The sequence below is a fragment of the Colletes gigas genome, unplaced genomic scaffold, assembly GCF_013123115.1.
Source record: "Colletes gigas isolate AHSC1104 unplaced genomic scaffold, ASM1312311v1 Colletes_gigas_Sc00006, whole genome shotgun sequence".
Lineage (NCBI taxonomy): Eukaryota > Metazoa > Arthropoda > Insecta > Hymenoptera > Colletidae > Colletes > Colletes gigas.
In genome coordinates, this window is record NW_025106635.1 from 7,985,707 (window position 1) to 7,998,395 (window position 12,689).

Consider the following 12,689-nt stretch of genomic DNA (forward strand, 5'->3'; position numbering starts at 1 on the left):
AATATATATGTATATATTCCCGTAGCACGGAAATGAATTTATCAAACTAAAACGTTTCTGTTGACTTTACTGTAGTAATAACTTTTTCACGAGAATTATTATATCTCGATGAAAATGAAATTTGAGTAACCAATTCAGTGGTTATTGTCTGTTTATAAATTTATTCTTGTACTTGTTAAGGCAGTAGCAAATTGGCGGATAGAAATGTAGTAAAAGCTCAATTAAGACTGTCAAATTTATCTTCATTTATTGGTACATCGTCCGTGGAGTTGTGCGAAATCATTAAAGAAAAGTTGAAGTCTTAACGCTGAAGATTAATGGCGCTTAGCTAATGCTTCGTAGCGTGAGCTTGGCAAATTTTACTTTTTTTCTTTCAGTATTTTCGACGTTACTCCTGTACAGTATTACTTCTCAACTTATATGGAAAGAAGGCATCGTAATTAAAAGTACGAATTTCAATGAATCTTTAAAACAAGTTTTTCAAAATTCTGTTTGATTACAACACCTTCTGAATAAGTTGCAAAATAAAAGAACTAAAGAAACTTTATTTGGACACGTAGAATGGCTCTCTAGGGAAACACCCTACTACATAATGTTATTATTATCTTTCTTTTGTAAATATCGTATTTTCAGTATTATTTATACAACGTGCAGATGTATTAAAAAACCCCAACACGAATTGATGACAGGATTTAGTTTCGAAACTCACGGTTGATAAAGTATCAAGATTAGATGTTCGGATACGAACCAACTCTTCTCGTAATGTTCTGAAAAAGGAAGTAGCCACAGCTGCCGTATAATCGTTAATAAACAAAGAATGCGGTAAACATCCACCACTGAATTCACTGTAAGAATTATCATTCCCCATAAACAGCTGTTTTTACAAGGACCCATTACCAAGAAAGAGAATACGTCGTTAATAAAAAGTAACGTGACCGAAAAAGCTATTTATCATTCGATTAATTACCATTATTCGTTCCGTCTTACACCATGTGCCGTTCTTTTAAGCATTTCAGAGGCAACGGGGGGGAAAAAAGAAGGACAGAGTTAAATGGAGGTTCGCTCGCGGGGCAATTTATTTGTTCTCTGATAAGAGGCCAGTGATTAATTCGGTCCCAAGCGGTCCGTGTCTCATCGACCGACACGATCTCCATCACGAAGATGATATTCAGGATATGCACTGTGTCCCTAACGATTTTGCAATAGTTCACGTTGTATCGAAGCCGGTGGGCGGCCCATTCTTTCGTGACATTAATGTACACCCTTCTTTGTTCTACTCTTGGTAATACTTTAATGCCATTTCGCGAGCCTCGCGATTAATCACCGGCCAGTTTTCAGTTACCTCAACGCAGATGAGACTTCCAATCCCCCAGAAACGGATCGATTTCGGAGATCGGAATAGAAACCTCCCTGAGGCTCTAAGAGTCGTATCTTGCGTTTGTCGTGCAACGAATTGTTCTATTCTAAAGTATGCAAACATTTGACTGGATGTAAATATTAAAAAACATGGTCCTATCAGTCCAAATAAAAAAACGTCTTTTCGTTACATTCGGTCTTTCAGTAGTCGTCGAAAGGAGTCTGAGCAAGATTAGTGATCGTGTTTTGCAAGGATATTTTGTTTACTGACGTTCAGGAATTCCTGAACTTTTTTTATTGAATTTTTGGAATTGATAATTCATGAGAATCTCAAGAGAATTATGGAGCTAAATAATATTATGCTCTTTGAAATATAATTTTAGGAACAAATATCTTTACTTAATATTTCACTTTATCTAATGGAAATTATAAAGACACGAATGGAGAATAATTGGTTACGTATTTATAATCTTGTTTTTAAAAGTAGAAATTAAGAATAAAGAACTTTGAAAGTGAAGAGCCATTATTAGATAAGACTTGGGAAGAAAGAATTTGTCGAAGGTCTGGATAGTGGAATTGATGGATGAACCATACGATGGACGAGAGATTCGAGTTTGAATAATGATCCAACCGTTTGGTCGTCGAATTCTTTCTTTCCACACGATGTCCAGAAGTGAAAATGTCTTCCTGCTTCGAGCTTCAATTTTTATACTCCTTTAATTTTGAATTTTATGTCGCGTTTGTCATGTTGGCGTAGCTGTGGGCGGATAGTCATTTCGGATTCGAGCCATAAGGAAGATTTTACCAAAGGTTAGGATAATTTATTGAATGGAAGAACTGTCTGATAAACGGAAGATCCGGGTACGAATCCCAGTGTAGTAATCCCGGAGACTATATTTTTTCCTCTCTAGAGTGAAGTAATTACATCTCTGCTGTGCAATAATGGAAACAAATAGAACCTTCCCATATACATACAAACTGCCGTTTGAGAAGCATTAGAAGATTACAGTGTTCTAAAGAATTCAAGAAAATGGTCGTTTCTTGTCGAAAAAGAAATTGAAAATGTGCGCTACAGTCTTTTGTACGAAGCTTCGAAGAAATGGGACTTGTATTATTATTTTTAAAATACTTTGATTGCATCAGTGACACACAAATATTAAAATTATATATCTAAACTTTGCAACGCATTTTTTGGAAACATTAACTGCACAAATATCACAAAGTTATTAATCAAACATTACAACTCAATTATCTTATAAAAATGAGTTGTTATCATTGAATTATTTAAATACTTTTATTTGCCGTTATGGTCAATGTAAAACTTATTCTGTATATATTAAATCTTCACACTTGCATGTTACTGTTATAATGAAAGTATTTTCAAACTAAATACTTTTGTGAGTCACTCTATATAAATAGTATATAAAGAGCTCTTTTCAAATTGGAAAATTAAAATATTAGAATAATGGTTATGTTTGAAAAGCGTCATAAAATAAATGCTGTATTATGAAACCCTAAAATTAGTACGCGTTTATTGTGCGCTTGCGTAAGAGTTCATTCGCGAACGGGCGAAGGTAAACTACCGCGCAATTAGTTAGAAAATTTACGCCTTTTCAATCACTTGCAATTTTAATTGTCAATTAAACGAAGCCAGCGCGCAATGTCGATCGATAGTTAGCATCGATCACGGGCCTGAGAGGTTTACGACATTCCCGTTTGACCTTATCTTTGCAAGTGTACGGCTAATAATTCGTGTCTTTTAAATCGCAATGTAATTGTCAGATTGTAAAAAGTCAAGGTCGACATCCTTTAAAGCTGCGTATGATGCACGTTTGGCATTTACAACTCTGAAACGTTTCTTCTTTAACAGTCGGATTGTGGATGGTCGGTTGGAGAAGACGGGCCACTTCTGACCCACGCTTTCAAACATCATACTTTTTACAATTTCGTTGAAAATAACAATTTGTTCTTTACGAAAACAAATTGAACTGAGCTCAACGAATTAACAAATCTCTTTCGTATTTTTTAAATTCCAGAGGTACCGAAGATCCTGAAAAATTAGAACATAGGTGAATCACAAATGGAATGAATACGAGAATAAAAAATTGCCTGATGACGAAGTCGTATAAAATAGTCGTCTCTCATATAACATATAACTACGAATTTTTTAGAATACGTGGAAACGGTTCATAGAATAATTTGCAAGTTGCGGTTCCAGATGGACCCGTAACACCTTGAATGCAGCGTGAAGCAACGCGGACGAGCTTTAACCGGTTTCGCGGTACGAATCATAAGATTTCGTTCGAATTCGTGGGTCACCGGCCGGTAGTGAACGCCGTGTCCTTTTTTTATCCGAACCAACAGAAAGCAACGGCAAGGAACACTTGGTCGCGAGTTTTCCTGTACCAAACTGGTTTCGGTCGTGAGTTCCTTTTTACGATCTCTTTGCCGCGATTCGGAACCGGCGACAAGGGTTTATCGCTGAACATGGAACAAGGGCAAATGAATTCTTCTTTTCTTCCGACGCATTATCCAACAAACTGAAGAGACTACGTATTCCATCGACCGTTTGAAACGTTTCAAGAATCGATACATCTTCAAGCTTTTATCTTTCAGGACCTGACGATATTTTAAAGCTAGAATTTTATGATAGAAGATATACAAACTGTAATCGAAAAATATGAGGCTTGTTACAGCGGAGACATAACATAAAAACAATGAAGAATTAAAATTGTCGCTGTTTTTGTTATTTTAGTAATATTTACGAAGCATCGAGTATAATTAAATTTGAGTATAGTGGAATGATCGATTATCTATGACAAGACTAACGATTTGAAAAACAATCGAAATGCTGATCCATTTGGATTTGGAGAAGAAACTATATTTATGAGAAATTATACGAGGAGAATAAAATTTTGCATGCAACTCACCAATTGTTGAATTTGATGAAGTAGTGCTGCTATGATCAGTCGATTATGAAGCTGTTGCTCAGCGAAGGTCATCGGCGAAATCCCCGAAGTCCAAAAATCCTATTGCATCCACGAGTGCAGTGATGAGACACAAAGAAACTGTGAAAAAAGTTAGATAAAATGATAATTTGTTCTTAAAATTACAGGGATTTTTAATTTAATGTAAAAGACTACGTTCGAAACTAATCGTAGCTTCTTAATAATTTAAAAAATTTCAAACTCACAGTACGCAGGTATACGTTAGCACTAACGACGCCATTACTAATCTCCCGCGCAATTGAAATTACGTGACCGTTAGAATTCAAGATGGATAAAATTTCGATTAAATCTTTTCCGATTTCGTCTTAACACTCACTTGTTATATCACGTATCATACTTACAACGAATAGCAAGTCAATGAAAAAATAAAAATAATGCAATCATATATTCATCGATGACTTTTTATGATTAGATTTTACCAATACTCACTTTCAAATTCGCTCGATTCCATATTTCGCAGCATTATGGCGTCGTTTGCTAGGCGGCAGTACGACTTCTTGAACACGAATTGCAATCGAAAACTGTAACAGTAATACGCCACGGTTTTCGATCAAATGCATGAAAATATGAATCTATTTTGTAATTAAGCAACAACTGTACTTGAAATATATCGCATAGGATCGTAATTTTGTTCAGAAATATGATAATTGATGCCGATTAGATATGGGGAAAAAACCGCCAAAATGAATTCTACTTTTATCGCGATTTCAACTGAATTTGTAATAAGAATGCACGAATAAAGGCACTGACAGAGCGAATAAGAGTAATAATAGCAATTAGGAGCAATCAGATGTGAATAGGTGTAAAATATATATCTTATTAGTCGCGAAATTGTCAATAGGTCTTTAACACTAACTCGCAGTAAATAATTACTCTAACCTATCACTTGTCTACATTTAATCCTTGAGTGTTCTAGAATATTTGTAAGAGTAATTTTATTCTTAATTAAGCTGATATTACTGTGCCAGTGGCAAGGGTCTAATGCACTTGTTATATCTTGAAAACTCGATCAGGCCGTGTTTACATGCACATCTGCCGCGTGCTCGACCTAACCTTGTAGATGGGCTTACGAATTCGTATCGAGTGACACAAAAACACTGCCGGTAATGTCTATTGTATTCATCGTCTGTGCCATTAAGATGAAAAAACACTGCTTGCGACATCTATACCATATTTTGGCTATGCTTGCCGCACTACAAACGAGCATTCTTATTTGGTAATTTTTACTATTAAGTAAAATATATAAACTAAATACCAAATAATAAAGACGAAAAATATTTAACTTATTAAACATTTCGTCTCCTGTCCTTGACAAAAAGAGAAACATTGATTAAAGTTTAAATCGAAAGTTAATATTTACACATTGTACGTATGTATGGTTAGAATTACGGTATATCGATCGATCTATCACACAGATGTCCGATCTGTGGTACACTTCGAAATCTTCTTTATCTATATGATGTTTTTCATTTTTATTAAGAATAAAGTTTGATAGATAAAGTTAACCACATATAAAGGGCCAAACTCTCAGAATAGGATCGGAAGGTACTTATGCGGTGTCCTTCATACTGTTATTTAGATGGATATCGAACAATTCGGTTGATATGTTTTTAAGAGTTACCTTTTCTTCCTTTTCTAGAACATGATAAGCTGTGTGAATGTGAATCATTTTGATGGTGCGACAGAAACAATAAAACATACAACAAAAACGAGTTTAATTCCGCAGTATGATTTTATCAGCAACGAATGGACAGAAATTTCAATACAGGGTAAACAGACCAGACTGATACTAAACTGCTTTGTAACAGAGGTTGTAAGAATCGTGACCGACTCTTGTGGCGTACTGATAGGAACTAAAACTCGAACGTGATTTGCTGTCCGCGAGCCTGGCTCGTGATGTTTACGTTTGGCCCGACTTTCTGTTCGCGAGTCTCAAAGTACGGGAAGAGGTTAATCGTTGTTGTTTCTTTCAGATAATAATTTCGAAAATAATTAGTCGAACATCTCGATGTTATTTTCAAGTTATCTATCGGTCAAAATAAAAAGGACTCGAACTTCTTCAGGATTCTTTTCTTCGATCTTGCAAAAAGATTCGCAATTCAACCCGCAACGCGGTCTTTCATGACTCGCATGAATAGGAGTTTCGTTGAAGCGAGTCGAGGATGAATCATCTTGTTAAAGATTCTCAAATAATATGAACATTGTAATCGATTCGTTGGGTTTCGTGGATACGCAATCGGGGAAGGCCGGAGATACATCCGACCTTCGATCGAATTAGACCTCACCTGGTAAACAGGAACGCATTCTTCTGCGCGGACGTGATCCACACCGGAGGCTTCTGCGCACAGGTGCATCCGAGTGTCTCACGGTTCGAGACAATTCGTCCATGAAATAGTTACAATATCGTGGGAAATGTCGTGCCGTAAACGGGTAAACAAACAAACGGACAAAGGGTAGACAAGAGACAATTAATCGTTAATTAAATCCCGATTGAGATATTGCTTTGACGTTTTTGTTGCATCTGTCGAAGGAGACTGCTAACTGAACGCATTCCCAATACAATTAGCAAAGAATCAATGAACAAAGGTAAACGAGATTGAACGAGCAACGAATAAACGTTTTTATAAGATCAATTATCAATTGATGGCCGACAAAGCTGAGGTTTCAGTCCATTGACGATGCCCATTACTCAAGGGAAGTAACGTTGTTAGTAGGTACCAAAAATGGCGCCGGATCGTATCTTTGATCGTCGCGCGTGATTTCTCATAGACCGCGACGATGAGGCGCCGCTCGAGGACCTTGGTAAAATTAACAACGTCGGAATTCCCGGAAATTTGAATTTATGTATTTTTTTTTACGAAAGCTAGACTAAAAATTCGGTTGATTAATTAAATGTGTACGCGAGGTCATTGAATCTGTTGCAAGACGCAGTCTTTCGATCGTTAGAATGACATTGGTGACTCCCGATTGGTAGAATGTGGAATTTCCAGTGTCATTCCACCAATCTTATTTGCACCTTTCGCTTTAAATAATTTTTAAAAGAACTGAAAACTAAGTCTCTGATCTCTACCACGTATGATAGCCGATTTAAGGTCTATATGATGTATAGATTTCGTACCTGAGGAGTTAATTAACAAGTCAACAGTTGTGCATAGCATGCTCAATGATACTCGTTGATGTGACTCAATAGTGAGGCGACTGTAGACGGTGTTTAAACGCGCTGGTGTATGCGTCTTGCATAATTGAAATTTAATACGTAAACCTTGACTTTAAAACTGGTACCAGCATGTCGCCAATAACTGCACTTTCTTCGTAAGTAAGGGAATTAACGCTGAGCGTGTGCGTTAGAGTGTTCCAATATTAACTATTAATTATGCATATCTTGCGTTGCATAGGGATCAAACATGTAATGAGCAAAATAGAGAGAAGAGCAAACATATAATATTATAAATGGATATCCAAATATTCTTATTATATTGTTAATAAGTCACTGATTAGAACAGTGAAATTTGTGGCTTCGACTTGTAAATTGGATGTAATTTTTATAATTTTCTTATGCAAGTTCATGATGTGAACGAGGGCGAAAGATTGTATGGGTACAGACACAAAGTTTTTAATCTACACTATGCATGGGCGTAGAGTCCATGCAAATTTAGTTTCAGAATCTTCAAAGGAAGTTCTCGGTTAGAACGAAAAAGCTGGAAATAGCATTAGAACTTTGTGTTTTAACGCTGCAATTTTCTAACGTTCACTCCACCATATATAACTTTTATGCCTTTAGTTTGCAAAATTTATGTTCTTTCGCGGGTAACTGCCAAAAAATTTATACCCATTAAATCTCAATCACCTTAAGTGCTATCTTCCGGATTAAAGCTAGGACCATCTATACTCGAAAGAAAATTGAATTAAATTTAGTAAGATAGATTAGATTCTTCTAGATATAATTTTACTTTCTGTTATGCATCACGACACGATTTTGAAATACATCGAATTAAAAAGTATCTCTAAAAAACACATAACTTCTTTCATTCTCGTCTTGTTTTATTCGAAATTCATGGGATTGGAAAGCGAACGAAAGCAATATTTTCTGTAAAAATCTCAATCTTCATTCCGAATAAAGAATTTCTGTGGGTGTAACTCTTCAGGAAGTTCCATGATAATAAAAATCAACAAGAACAACTTCTTTAAGTATTATAATTAAATTTATGAAGTAACTTTGAAAATGTGTGAAAGAATATAGATTAATTCTAGTAACTGGGCAGACACGACTTTCTATAAAAATGCTGTATATTTCAAAGCAATTCTAACGTAATTTAAAATGATTCTCACTATGAGGCCACTTGTATTTTAAAAATGATTTTTTCAAACTGCTGAATTTCACTTCGCATACTTTAAGCTGTCTCTATATTGTAAAGTCAACTTTAAGATCTTATAAGCGCCGCTTATACCGTTCCGTTTTGCGCTGTAAGCGTTACAGGAACAGTAATGATGTCGCTGTGGTGTCATAAATCACGCTCACAGACACTTATTCTATCAAAGTGGGGCAGCAAAAAGGCAAGCAGTTTCAAAGTATTCTCTCGCTTAAATTTAAATGCACATAATCAAGTAACGTTGTACAGTCAACGTGACTTTTATGCTCAAATGACTGAAATAAAATAAAATGTTGAAAGCTCTATTCGAGGTATTAAACAAAGTTAAACAGGCAACGCGGAGTAAATGAACGAGTAATCGCGATCGACTTAAGCTTCCGTCGCGTTTGAAGGCCTTATAATTCTCCCAAATCGGCTTTCAAGCGGTGCTTATCTCAATTCCTCGTTGAATGCATCCCCTCGATTTTTAGAAAATGCATTTTGCGCTGAAAGATTACCAATGTGGTACAGGACGGAGGTCTGGCTCATTTTGTATGTAATGTGAGAAAGCACTTAGACACGGTGGTCGATAAAAAATGGATCGAACGTGGCGAACAGGTTGCACGAACCCCTCAAACCCCTGATTCCAATCTTTTGAACTTTATAGGGATACTTGAAAAGCATATTCAGCGCATTCTTTGCGGATAAATAGCTTGAAAGAGTTACGCGACCGCATCCAACGTGCCAAATAATTCTACAAAGGGCTGGAATTTTTTAGAGATACATCTACATCAGAAGTAACTTGTGATTCCATGCACGATAGAGTTCTACCACATTTCGTTCTTGCAAAACTGGTTAAAATTCAGGAAGTGGAAATGATTTAATACAATAACATTACGCGCAATTTCTTGTTGACTTCGACGATTTTATTGGACATGCATCCATGCTCGATTGTCCTATCGCTATTTGAAGAACTCGCGAGTAGGCACGTAATACACGTATCACGTATCGGGTCACGTATCGACGAGACTGGAAAAACTTTCCAATTCGAATTTGATTACGTTGGCCAAAAAGTTTGAAAAAAAATGATGAAACTCATCGGTCCCTACTAATGCATTTTAAAAGTCACCTGGCAGTCAACTGGGTATCAAAAAAGCACCATCGAACCGTCCCAATTTCCTTCCCGCGGCTTTGCCCAAATTAAGTTATCGGAAATCCTGCTCGGAATACGATTACCGGCGTGGCGAAGCGAACGATGGCTAGGTCACTTTCCTAACGCGTCCCCAAACGAGAAACAAACGGAAATTTTAAACGAGTATCTCTGCCAGAGATCGTGTGGGTAAAATTGATACGTTTTAATCGAACGTATATATCGAACGGTTTTTGCACGGAGTCGACAAAGAAAAGGCAATAATAAAAGCAAAGCAAAGACTCCAATTTTAATAAAATTTTGTATCTTAGTGATAATTAAGTTATTGTAAACACCTTGGTAGGCATACCATAACTTATCGAGCGTACAGTTTTATTTTCTATAAACCGATAAAACTTCCATTATATTGTGAAATTAATTATCGTCGAGGAGGACCAAAAAACAATGTGTTCGAAACGTTCATTAATAAACATGAGCCAAATGGCGTGCCATTACACTGCAGTAATTTTATGAAAAGCAATAGCACTGTTCTTTTTTCTTGGAATAATAACCACCATCGATGCAACCAATAGAATATATTAATTACAAATTAGTATCGAATGGTAATTATTGATGAGTAACGAAAGAATCTTTCTCCACAAATAAACACGCTATATTTAAATGGGCGAATACAAGATTATTTACATCTTTTATCTAAATTTTATTCGCATACATTAAACATTAAAAATTATTTCAGGTTTATTATTCTCATCCTTCTTTATTATTTATTATAAAACATACTATAATTATCAAAATATTTATTCGATTAAATGCTTTGAAAAAGATTTTGCACGAATTTTACATGGATAATAATCTAGACAAGAAAATAGATTCAAATAGTTAATTTTGATTTCACTGTATGCTTATTTAAATGAAAAAAGGAATTAACTTTCTACAATTACGTGGGCGTAACACAACACAATTCGAAATTCACTGCTCGCCATGACTGTTCAACGCGAATAAATTTAGAAAGAAATTTGAAAAGAATAATATCTGCGACAACTTTCTCCTGTATTAAAATCTACCCGCAAAAATCCATTTCGATAAAGATTCTGCTCGTATATTAGCAAATCAATTTGTCTATTCGGTTAATTCGAAAATTATTCTTCGCGAATGCTGACGAACCGCCTATTAAAATATCCAAGAGGTCAACAGCTTATTCGGAATGTCTAATCGAAGATAATACAGTTTAATGCCAAATTATTGCCTCTAACCTCCTCAATCGTTTGATAATAAACGCTACTAAATTAGAATCGAAGTCGAAACAAGTATTAGGAATGATTCTATAATCTCTATTTAATATGCAAATCAATGAAATTTTCATACTACGTTAGAGTTTCTAACTGGTTAAGATTTAAGTCTGGCGCCACTTTTTTAACTCTTATGCAAATTTAAAAAAAAAAACTAAAGTTTTTGAATTCAAAGTAATACGTATTGAATAACATTGCAACATTGCATAACAATATTATTGTATAAATTGCTTGCCAAGCAGGAACAAAATTTCTTTGAAAATTGACTTACTCCCTGCTTTTAAGCTAGAAAGCTCGTCAATAATTGTATTAGTCTCTGTTTCCATCAGTTTCCATGAAAAGCCTCACTCAAATATAATAACAGTGTTTTCTTTATTAATTTAGAATGCAGTCCATGTCAAGAACCATCGATTCTCGGTGTTTCCTTCTATTTATTTTCTCAGTGAATATATACTGAGAATTCACACATTATTTATTGTAATTGGAACCACCAGATACTTTTAGATTACGACTAAAAGTTCAATTTACTGTTTTAAACGTTGGAGAAGTTCTTTTAATTACAATCTTAATTTAGTATTTTATTCTTCTGCCCTTATTACTTCTTCTACTCTTATTACATATGTTAATTCATACATTAGTAGAATAAAGTAGATGAAGCTATGTAGATTCGAGCGATTTATAAATGCAACTAGAAAAGTCTTCCCTATCGTGAAACGTGTTTCAGACATTTTAAAGAATTACATATCTGCACTCGACAGAAATCCCACGTACGCTCCGCGATGACTTTTATTTATTTATGCCCGATTTTCGCGGCACGTTACCTTTTTTAACTGAAAATTGATGATGGTCACGGGGGATTGCGAAAAGAAGCAACCGAAGAAGGAAGCGGAGAAAAAGAATAACGGAGAAGAGGAATGAGGTGAGCTCAACGCGGGTTGGCGCGGTTAGGCAACAAATCACTTTCTTTTTCTTTTCATTAGCCGATTGGATCGGACGACATTCTGAAATGCAGTTTTCACTTCGTCGCGATACAAATCGGAAATATGGCCCGTCGAGGACCTGTTATTTCTTATTAAAAATCTCCGTTGTGAAACGCTGAACCGATCGATCGAAAAAGGTGATACAGAGGGCGATCTTAAAAACTGAGACAAGACATAATTCTTTTCAAAGCAAAAGATACCTAACACAGACCATCTCTGTACGTTGTATATAAAAGTATCTAGACATTTTCTAGAAGACGAATTTAAAATAGGTGTGACTCGTTGAAGAAAATTTAGTGTAAAATAAAAATTTGCTTCCTGCGTCCGTGACTTCAATTACTAAATGGTTAAAAGGCATTCCTTTGCTGTTTACATCGGATTTCAATTCGAAAGTTTCAGATAACAATACGAGACGTGCAGAACTTCTCGAACCGATTCAGAAGTTACATTGAGCTTAATGAGATTACAGACAAAAACTTTAGTTCAAGTGCATTGATTGCTTGAAACTGTGCAAACGTTTCGCAGGAAAAGGTCGATAGATCTCTATAACATTCTCT